The sequence below is a fragment of the Microtus pennsylvanicus genome, chromosome 7 (assembly GCF_037038515.1).
Source record: "Microtus pennsylvanicus isolate mMicPen1 chromosome 7, mMicPen1.hap1, whole genome shotgun sequence".
NCBI lineage: Eukaryota > Metazoa > Chordata > Mammalia > Rodentia > Cricetidae > Microtus > Microtus pennsylvanicus.
The window spans coordinates 53,117,202-53,127,825 of record NC_134585.1 but is presented as its reverse complement, the minus strand read 5'-3'; the positions used below and the strand labels follow the sequence as shown (position 1 = coordinate 53,127,825).

The 10,624-nt window shown below is 46.5% G+C and overlaps 4 pseudogenes; 2 read left to right on the top strand and 2 right to left on the bottom strand.

Annotated features, from left to right (window-relative positions):
- Positions 1-298: 298 nt before the first annotated feature.
- LOC142853751 (splicing factor YJU2 pseudogene) lies at positions 299-1,244 on the bottom strand (annotated as a pseudogene).
- Positions 1,245-1,332: 88 nt separating this feature from the next.
- On the bottom strand, positions 1,333-1,596 carry LOC142853749 (ubiquitin-like protein 5 pseudogene; annotated as a pseudogene).
- Positions 1,597-8,671: 7,075 nt separating this feature from the next.
- LOC142853748 (ubiquitin-like protein 5 pseudogene) lies at positions 8,672-9,001 on the top strand (annotated as a pseudogene).
- Positions 9,002-9,267: 266 nt separating this feature from the next.
- LOC142853747 (splicing factor YJU2 pseudogene) lies at positions 9,268-10,166 on the top strand (annotated as a pseudogene).
- The last annotated feature ends 458 nt before the right edge of the window (positions 10,167-10,624 follow it).

Below are 10,624 nucleotides of genomic sequence, written 5' to 3'. Positions count from 1 at the left end.
GAATAGCATCACGAGGCTTCCTGGAGCTAGAGACAAAGTAGGAGCGGCAACTACTGAGAAGAGCAGGGAGAATAAGTAGATTGTCTTGTCATGTAGATAAAAGTCTCAGGAGTGCGGGCTCAGTGAGAGACCGCTGACCTTGTCCAGAACTTCTCTCACTGCGGAAACGGGAAGCAAAAATGTTGGGACAATTGGAGGTCCCACGGCGGCAGACACGGTCAAGAGGACCTTCCTTAGGGTGCCTTCCTTGATCCCATCTCGTCCCGTTTTCTTGGGTCTGTGATGTCGCTGGAGGGGCTCAGCTGCCACTGTCGTTGCAGTCCCAATATGCACCCAGCGGGCTCAGGGAGGAGGCCTCGAGTGTCTGGGATGCAAGGTTGGCTGTCTTCCTGCTCTCGGGGGCACCCAAGCAGGCATTTAGAGCTGCTCTGAGCCCCCGGTGGCTTCTGCCTTCAGCTTCTTTGGCACCACCAATCCGGATAGCTGTGCCCTGCTGCCCACTGCCTCTGCCTTCCTCTTGGCCTTCGGTGCCTCGTCCCGGATGGCTGTGAGGTTGGGTTGTGCTGCTGAGCGTGGTCAGGAAGGCAAAGCTTCATCTTCTGAGTCGGGATCCTCCAGAAGCCTGTGCTGGCAGTGGCGAGCCTCCTCCAGCAAGGCCACAGTCTCAAGCTCATCTTCCTCCTCCTGCTGCTGTCGCTGCTGTTCCTGCGACAGGCGGTGCTGCGGCAGCATGGCCTCAAAGTCCACGTGTGCCTGCCGCTGGTTCAGGCCCTTCAGCTCCTGCAGGTTTTCCAGCACCTCCATCTCCAGCTTCGAGTCTTTGGTGTGGTTCTCTAGGACCTTCATGGGGTTGTTCAGCTCCTCATCCTCGCGCTCCTTCTGCACACGCTTTTCCTCCTCCTCCAGGAGCTTCTCGGCCTGGAAGCTGCTTGTGGCTCCATGCTCCACGGTGTAGTCCGTGTTCTCAGGGTCTGTCTTGAAGGTGATCTCGACCAAGCAGCGCGTGCACTTGATGTAGAAGCAGAAGAGAGGCAGGCCACGGTAGGCCTCGTTCAGGACGGTTTCCTTGCATGCATTAAACTTCTTCCCCTTTGGTTATGTATTGTCCACACGTCTTGCACCTCATGTTGAAGGGGGCAGTGTCGAACCACGTACTGCTGGTCCTTGGGTCGCTTCAGTTTCGGGACCTTGAACGGGTCGAAGTCAGGTGGGGAGTATTTGTTTAGAACTTTCCGTTCTGACATATTCGCTTCAGGAACAAAGCAGCACTGAACTTTTGATTCACATGAATGTAAAAAATGGGCATCTATACCAGTGTCAAAATGAGGGTGGGAGAGGAAGGCAGGGTAGGCAAGGAGAAGGAATTCCCATCTACTGGTAATAAAGCTCCAGGTTCATCCCATCATGGATTTCATAATCTCCCAGAGACACGTGGTCCTTAAAAATCGTGTACCATTTTTTCAGGACTATCTTCGTCCACCGGGTGCCAGTTTGGGCCGCTATGAGTTTTTTCAAGTCCCTGATGGTGTCATCGGTGTTACATTTGACGCGGACTTTCTTCCCCAGACGGTCATTGCAAACCACCTCAATCATCATCGTGGCAGGACCTCTAACCCCTCGAATTACAGACGACACAACTCCTAGTTCGAATGCCAAGCCCTGAGTAGCAGTGTTCTTTGGTCCCCTAGGAATTTATTAGGACAGGCGCCTCAGTTTTCTTGACGTCCCTTCCTGGGCTGGCTTACTGACGCATTCACAGGCTTTAGCGTTCTCATTGGCTGTGGTATCTGACTCTTCAACCACGAATAGTATTGGCAGCCAATACCTCTGCCATGAGTCTGGGAAGCTAAGCAATGGGCTGGATCCAGCTGTCAAAGTCATGGCTTTAATCCTCCCCTAAGACTCACGTGGTCAGAAAGAGAGATATAGTGTAAAGAGTGATTCAAAAATGAAGTAAACCTCTAAATGGTTTACAGTGTGTTAAAAATATATGCAGGCTAAAGGTTAAAGTTCTTAAAAGTAAAAAAGAAAGAAAGAGAGTAGTTGGGTGTGGTGGTACACACCTTTAATCCCAACACTTGGGAGGCAGAGGTAGATTGACCTCTGTGACTTCAAGGTGTGGTAGCATGCAGCTTTTAATCCCAAAGCCTGGGAGTTTGATCTCTGTGAATTTAAGGTGTGGTAGCACACACCTTTAATCCTTGCACTGGGGAGGCAGAGACCAGTGGATCTCTGTGAGTTCAAGGACAGCCTGGTCTACAGAGTTATTCCAGGACAAAGATATACAGAGAACCTTTCTCAAAAAGTAAAAGTAAAATTAAAAGAAATAAAAGTTAAAATAAAGCCACATATATTTGGAAAAGACACATAGAATCTTGATACTGTATGCTATTATGCTCTCTTTGAATTGTTGGAATGCTGAGGAAGGAGCAATCTGCTAAAAGACTTTTGCTTATAAATCCTGCTGAACTAACCCAAGATAGGTATTTTGAAAATACCTTGGCTTCAAAACTGAAGTCAAAATGTATTTTACTTTGGAGAAGAGATTTTGCTTTTGTTTCCAAAGAAAATGAGAGGCTGTGGACTCATTTTGAGTTAAGAAAAATCTAGTTTGAATAATGAAGACCACCTGAGAAATCTCTAGTAGGAACAGATGTCCCAGATGTCTGAGGCCAAAAGCAGCTTCTTTATTAACCAGTGGTATTCACAGCTTCCAGAGGAGAATCCCACATTACAGAGGCCGGCAGATCACTGTGAGCTCAATGCCAGCCTGGTCTACAAAGTGAGTTGCAGGACAACCAGAGCTACACAGAGAAACCCTGTCTCAAAAAACAAAATAAATAAATAAAAATAAAGGCTGCAAATAAATGATGCTTCCCTATGATGTTTCTGATTTCAGTGTTGTTTTAGCACCCCTTCTCGTCCTTAAACTTAGACATATACTCCGTAAAAGGCACTTTACAGTTTTATGGGAAAAGAAGGGAATTCTTTAAGAAAAGAAAAATAAGCAGGGACTAGTGCTGGGACCCAGCTAAACCTGGCTTTTTGACCATGCATGAGATTCTGGGTTTGTACCCTAGGACTGTATAACCTTGATATGGAACATGCCTGTAATCCCAGTATTCATGAGGAAAAAGCATGATGGTCAAATTGGAGGCCAGCCTGGGCTACTTGGGACTTGTTGAAGAGAGAGGGGAGAGGATAGATTAAATTCAGTCTTCTAACATTAGTTAATCTTGCTCGCAGTGGTGGCACTGCAAAGGCAGCAGATCTCTGAGAGTTTGAGGCCAGCCTAGCCTACAGAGTGACGTCCAGGATAGTGAGGGCTACACCAGGAAACCCTGTTTCAGAAAATAATAAATAAATAAATACACCCCCTCAATCAATCTTTAAACCTGCTGTAAATTATGTCCACTGAGCAATGTCACACAGAAAGCTCGAGAACCATCGGTGACATCTATGTATGACTCTCTCTCTTCAGATGCCTCCACCCATATCTTGGGTAAAGATTCCTTTTTCTGTGTCTTTTTCTCTTGATGACTGTCTCTAAATCTCTACTTAATAAACTCATATCCTGCTGGGCATGGTGACACACACTAATTATTCCAGCATTTGGGAGGCAGAGGCAGGAGGATTACTGTGAGTTCAAGGCCAGCCTGGCTTACACAGTGTGTTCAATGACAGCCAGGCCTATGTAGAAACGTCCTATACCAAAGAAGAAAAATATCCTCGTTAGTATAGTGGTGAGTATCCCCGCCTGTCACGTAGGAGACAAAAAAAAAAAATAATGAAGAAACAAACTTGCGTTCTTTGCTTCACTCTGACCTATTCCTACTGTGCAGTCAGGGATCAGACTGCAGTTGAATGGGGTGGGGATGGATGGGGGGACATGTCCAGTTTCAATTTCACTTTTGAGACAGGGTCTCATGTTGCCTCAAACTCAGTATGTAGATGAATGATGGCATTGAATTTCCAGTCCTTCTACTTCTCCCTCCCGGGTGCTGAATGACAAGCATGAGCACCACACTTGGTTTATATGATCCTGGGAATCAAACACAGGGTTTTGCTGCATGAGAGGCAAATGCTGTACTCACCGAGCAGTATCTCCAACCTTCACAGCAAAAGCTCTGAACAACAGCCAGGGCAGCCTTATCAGGGACTCGGGTGTCAAATGTTACTATGAGCAAGAAAAAGAGATGGTGACTTTTAGGCCAAATCTAGGCAGTGTGGGCAGACACAAGGCAGGGTACTAGCCCCTTCTCTAAACACAACAGTTTTCTGCTCGGATTGATAGATCTGCAACCAGTTACCTAAATGGAGCCGGTGTCTGAGCAGAGCAACTGGGTAGATGCGAAGTGAATGGCGGTTCCTCCAAGGTGAAGGTGTCTCTCATCGGTAACCTCAGACAGTCCCAAGCCCACAGCAGCCAGCTGGGCAGGACATGCTGAAGTGCTATAAGACATGAGTAGATAGGACCTAAGGAGGCGGAAGAAGGGGTGATTAGAGCCAACAGGTAAGGCAAGGCTGTCACTGGGAAAAGTTGCTGGGATCAGAAGGGTGAGGCCCAGGGCTGTGTGTACAGAGTGCAACCATTGTGCCCACAGAGTCAGCTGTCAGCCACTCAAGCTCAGCCAACAGCCTAAGGATCAGGCTGACACTCTACGTCAGCTGCTGGGTCTAGACAGCTGCTTCTAGGACAGTGGGAGGAAAAAGTGGGAGGTCAGAATCTGTGAGAGGAGCCGAGAGTAGACATGCTGAACATATTCCATGAGGGGAGAGAAAACAGCATAAACCACAAGCCCTAGGGGAAAACATATAAGAATGATTGGGCAAGACTCTAATGGGGAATGCAAATGCATTACTACAGAGCCAAAAAGAGGGCTCTTAGAAACCTGGAGAGTGTGCCCGGGAACGGTCAGGAGTGCCACTTTAGAAGGGATACAAAGAGATTTGCTGTTCTCCAGATTCATCAAGAGGTACAAGGCATTTTTTTTTTCAAATTAAAATTACAAGAGGAAAAAAACACCGCCACATTAAAGCCACAAGAAAATAGTTGAACAGTTCTAGCCAAGTACCAAACAGTGACTTGTGTTTTCTTTTCTTTCTGGGTCTGAGTAAGCTGGTCATAAAAATGTGTTATGAAGATCTGGGTATGGCGATGTAATGTTTATAACCCGAGAATTTGGGGGGTAGAGGCAGTGTAATGTTTATAACCCGAGAATTTGGGGGTAGAGGCAGTGTAATGTTTATAACCCCATAATTTGGGCGGTAGAGGCAGGAGAATCAAGAGTTCAAGGTCATCCTCACTTAAAGTTCATTGCCTCCAAGCCTGAGGAACTGAGCAGGAGAACCAAGTCCCACAAGCTCTGCTCTGCCCTCCTGTCTTTCCTAGGTTCTTATTGTTGTGATGAACACCAAAAGAAACGTTGGGAGGAAAAGGCTTACTCTAACTTACAGTTCTAAGTCACAGTCCATCACTGAAGGAAGTCCTGGCAAGAATTCAAGGCCAGAACCTGAAGGCCGGGGTTGAAACAGGCCCCAGAGGAGTGCTGCTTACTGGCTTGTTCCCATGGCTTGCTCAACCTGATTTCTTATACCACGGAGGACCACCTGACCAGGGATGGCACCAACCCTGCCTGCCATGGGCTGGGCCCTGCCAAGTCAATCATTAATGAAGAATATGCACCAGCCGGGCCGTGGTGGTAATGTCTTTAATCCCAGCATTTGTGAGGCAGAGGAAGCTGGATCTCTGAGATCGAGGCCAGCCTTATTTATGGGGAAAAAGAAAACCGAACAGTGTAAACAACCAGTAAATAGGAATTTGTGCATATGTGTGTGTGTGGTTTTTCAAGACAGGGCTTCTCTGTGTAGCTTTGGCTGTCCTGAAACTCACTCTGTAGACCAGTGAGCCATAAAATCACAGAGATTTGCCTGCCACTGCCTCCCAAGTGCTGGTATTAAAGACATTTGCTACCATGCCCAGATGGGAACATTTTTCTTATAATGGACCTAAATAGTTGTGCTGGCATAACACAAGCACTATAGCACATTCCTGCTGCCCCATAAACAAAATTAATAGGGCTGGAGAGATCCAAAGCACCAGGGTTCAATTCCCAGCACCCATGTGATAGTTTACAATTGTCTGTAGCTCCAGTTCCAATATGATCTGACACCAATACCCATAAAATAAATCATTTTTAAAAAAGTATTCAAATATGCATTGAAACAATACAAAAAGAGCATAATAGCATACAGTATCAAGATTCTCTGTGTATTTTCCATCTATATGCAGCTTTATTTTAACCTCTAAATTCTCTATACATCTTTGTCCTGGAATAACTATGTAGACTAGGCTGTCCTTGCTTCTCCAGTGCTAGGATTAAAGGTGTGAATAACTCTGTAGATCCAACTGTCTCTGCCTCCCCAGTACTAGGATTAAAGGTGTGAGCTACCACACCTTGAACTCAGAGATCCATCAGTCTCTGCCTCCCAGGCATTGGGATTAAAGGTTTGAGCTACCATACCTTGAAGTCACAGAGGTCAATCTACCTCTGCCTCCCAAGTGTTGGGATTAAAGGTGTGTACCACCACACCCAACTACTCTCTTTCTCTCCTCTTTACTTTTAAGAACTTTAACCTTTAGCCTGCATATATATTTTTAACACACTGTAAGCCATTTAGAGGTTTTCTTCATCTTTGACTCTCTCTTTACTGTATTTCTCTCTTTCTGACTACATGAATCTTTTTGGAGAGGATTACAGCTGTGACTTTGACTGCTGGATCCAGCCCATTCCTTAGCTTCCCAGCCTCATGGCAGAGGTACTGGCTGTAGCTATTTTTATTGTCACAACTCTATGGTGTTTCAAGGTCCCTGCTGGCAAGCAAGCTGCAGCATTCTGCTAACAGACCACATTCAGTCTGGCTGGCTTCCTGCCTGAAAAAAGTGTCACAGTTTGCCCTGGCAGGACAGTCCAGAAAGCCAGGATTTTCAAATGGGGCAGCTTTTTTCCTGCTGTGGCTAAAAACCGAAAAGCATGCATTTAGCTTTTCATCAACACCATTTAAGTTTTTTGAGGCAGCATCTCTTAAAAGAGCTGCAGACATTTGCAGCTAAAGCTGAGTCAGGAAGCCTGACTTATATGAGAGGAACACATGCTTGCCTTTAGCAAGCAGAGCCGACCTGAGATATTGCTGCTCCCAAGAAAACACGCTTTACTTGATTCTTTCCCAAGCCTTCTCAAGCTTATTGTGGATTCAGTTATCCACATTCTCAGCCTCATCACAAGATCAGTTCCCATCCTTTTCCACAGCCCGAACATATTGCTCTGGTACCCAAATGGGCTTGTCTGTTCCTAGAGGAAGAACACAAACAGTTCCTCTCACCCTAGCCAACAGGGGCGTGGGCTCCTTCCGTTGTCCTGTAAGAAGGTCTTTCCATCGTACCCATCCGAAGGAATGAGAACTTTTATTCCAATGTCTTTCCATGGCCAAGTGACCCTCACGATCCACATTTAAAAAATTTAAAATAAATAAAATAGAAGCCAATTGTGTATTGGGAGAGAGAATATACTCCCTCTATTTATTTTTCATGCAATACTGTTTTAGGACCATATGCATTCTTTCTACTATAGCTTGTCTAGTAGGGGTATATGGAATACCTGTAATATGTTTAATATCAATACTTACACAATAGGTTTGAAATTTTCCACTAGTCTATGCAGGACGATTATCTGTTTTAATAACTTTAGGTAAGCCCATATAAGCAAAGGCCAGCAGGCACTGACCTATCACATCCTTCATTTTCTGTCCACTACACAGCGAAGCAAAAACTACTTTAGAGCAAGAATCAACTGTAACATGCACGTATTTCTGCTTTCCAGCTGAGGGTAGGTGGGTAACATCTGTCTGCCAAATGTCATTCGGTCTAAGACCACGAGGATTAACTCCAGCCATGGCTGTGTTATGAAAAGGAGCACAGGCAGAACATTGGGAGATCATTTGTAAGGCAGTGGCTCTGGAGTGACCAGTATGGTGCTGCAAAGAACGAGCATTTCAGTGATATTTTTTATGGAGTTTAGAAGCCTTTTTGGGGGAGCTGGAAATAATATTCGGGTATATGCATCTGCGAGTTGATTACCCTCGGTCAGAGGTCCAGGTAATTGAGTATGACCTCTCATATGACTCACAAAAATAGGATCCCGCCTGGACCATAATAAATATTGTAGACAGCATAATTGTTGTTGTATTATCGGGACACAAGAGAAATATAGGAGCAGTTTCTAAAGCAGCAATCATTTAAGACAAGTAAATAATATCAGTATATAAATTAATTGACTCATCAGGAAACATTAGTAATGCTAGAATACAAGATCTTATTTCAGCTGCTTCGGCAGAGACATTGCCAACAGGTGTTTGGCATACTACATAGACCTTGAGAAACTAGCTTTTTCTCCAAAATTTCCTTTTGGAGAACTGTCTGTAAAAACTGTTCAAGCTCCCACCAGCAGCCTAGGTTTTACTATTCCTGGAAAGTACTATTGGAGGTTGAAGAGTCAGATACCACAGCCAATGAGAACGCTAAAGCCTGTGAATGCGTCAGTAAGCCAGCCCAGGAAGTGACGTCAAGAAAACTGAGGCGCCTGTCCTAATAAATTCCAAGGGGACCGAAGAACACTGCTACTCAGGGCTTGGCATTCGAACTAGGAGTTGTGTCGTCTGTAATTCGAGGGGTTAGAGGTCCAGCCACGATGATGATTGAGGTGGTTTGCAATGACCGTCTGGGGAAGAAAGTCCGCGTCAAATGTAACACTGATGACGCCGTCCGGGACTTGAAAAAACTCATAGCGGCCCAAACTGGCACCCGGTGGACGAAGATAGTCCTGAAAAAATGGTACACGATTTTTAAGGACCACGTGTCTCTGGGAGATTATGAAATCCATGATGGGATGAACCTGGAGCTTTATTACCAGTAGATGGGAATTTCTTCTCCTTGCCTACCCTGCCTTCCTCTCCCACCCTCATTTTGACACTGGTATAGATGCCCATTTTGAACATTCAAGTGAATCAAAAGTTCAGTGCTAGCCCGGCGGTGGTGGCGCATGCCTTTAATCCCAGCACTCGGGAGGTAGAGGCAGGCGGATCTCTGTGAGTTCGAGACCAGCCTGGTCTACAAGAGCTAGTTCCAGGTCAGGCTCCAAAACCACAAAGAAACCCTGTCTCGAAAAAGAAAAAAAAAAAGTTCAGTGTTGCTTTGTTCCTGAAGCTAATATGTCAGAACGGAAAGTTCTAAACAAATACTCCCCACCTGACTTCGACCCGTCAAAGATCCCAAAACTGAAACGACCCAAGGACCGGCAGTACGTGGTTCGACACTGCCCCCTTCAACATGAGGTGCAAGACGTGTGGACAATACATAACCAAAGGGGAAGAAGTTTAATTCGCGCAAGGAAACCGTCCAGAACCAGGCCTACCGTGGCCTGCCTCTCTTCTGCTTCTACATCAAGTGCACGCGCTGCTTGGTCGAGATCACCTTCAAGACAGACCCTGAGAACACGGACTACACCGTGGAGCATGGAGCCACAAGCAGCTTCCAGGCCGAGAAGCTCCTGGAGGAGGAGGAAAAGCGTGTGCAGAAGGAGCGCGAGGATGAGGAGCTGAACAACCCCATGAAGGTCCTAGAGAACCACACCAAAGACTCGAAGCTGGAGATGGAGGTGCTGGAAAACCTGCAGGAGCTGAAGGGCCTGAACCAGCGGCAGGCACACGTGGACTTTGAGGCCATGCTGCCGCAGCACCGCCTGTCGCAGGAACAGCAGCGACAGCAGCAGGAGGAGGAAGATGAGCTTGAGACTGTGGCCTTGCTGGAGGAGGCTCGCCACTGCCAGCACAGGCTTCTGGAGGATCCCGACTCAGAAGATGAAGCTTTGCCTTCCTGACCACGCTCAGCAGCACAACCCAACCTCACAGCCATCCGGGACGAGGCACCGAAGGCCAAGAGGAAGGCAGAGGCAGTGGGCAGCAGGACACAGCTGGCCGGATTGGTGGTGCCAAAGAAGCTGAAGGTGGAAGCCAACGGAGGCTCAGCCAGTCTTTCACCCCAGACACTCGAGGCCTCCTCCTTCAGTCAGCTGGGTGCATATGCGGATGGTGAGGACAGTGACAGCTGAGCCCCTACAGCTACATCACAGACCCAAGAAACCAGAGGAGGAGATGGGATCAAGGAAGGCACCCTCAGCAAGGTCCTCTTTACTGTGTCTGCTGCTGTGGGTCGTTCCACTACCAAGCGCCATGCAATACCCAGGAGAGAAGTCCTAGGCAAGTGAGCAGTCTCTCAACTGAGCCCTTTCATGAGACTTTTATCTACATACAAGCGACTATATTCCCACAGCTTTAAACTTTGCGAAAACACTTCATGGCGAACAGAACCAATCAGATTACTATAACAAAACTAAAGATTAAAAGGTTTTTTAGAGGCTTACATAGATATAATCTATATGGGAAGTAGAAAAAGACCCGATCTCCTGAATATATTGAGAGCATGGGGACCTTGGGGTAGTGGAGAGGCAGGGAGGGGAGCAGAGAAAAATGTACAACGCAATAAAAATCAATTTAAAAAAACTTAAAA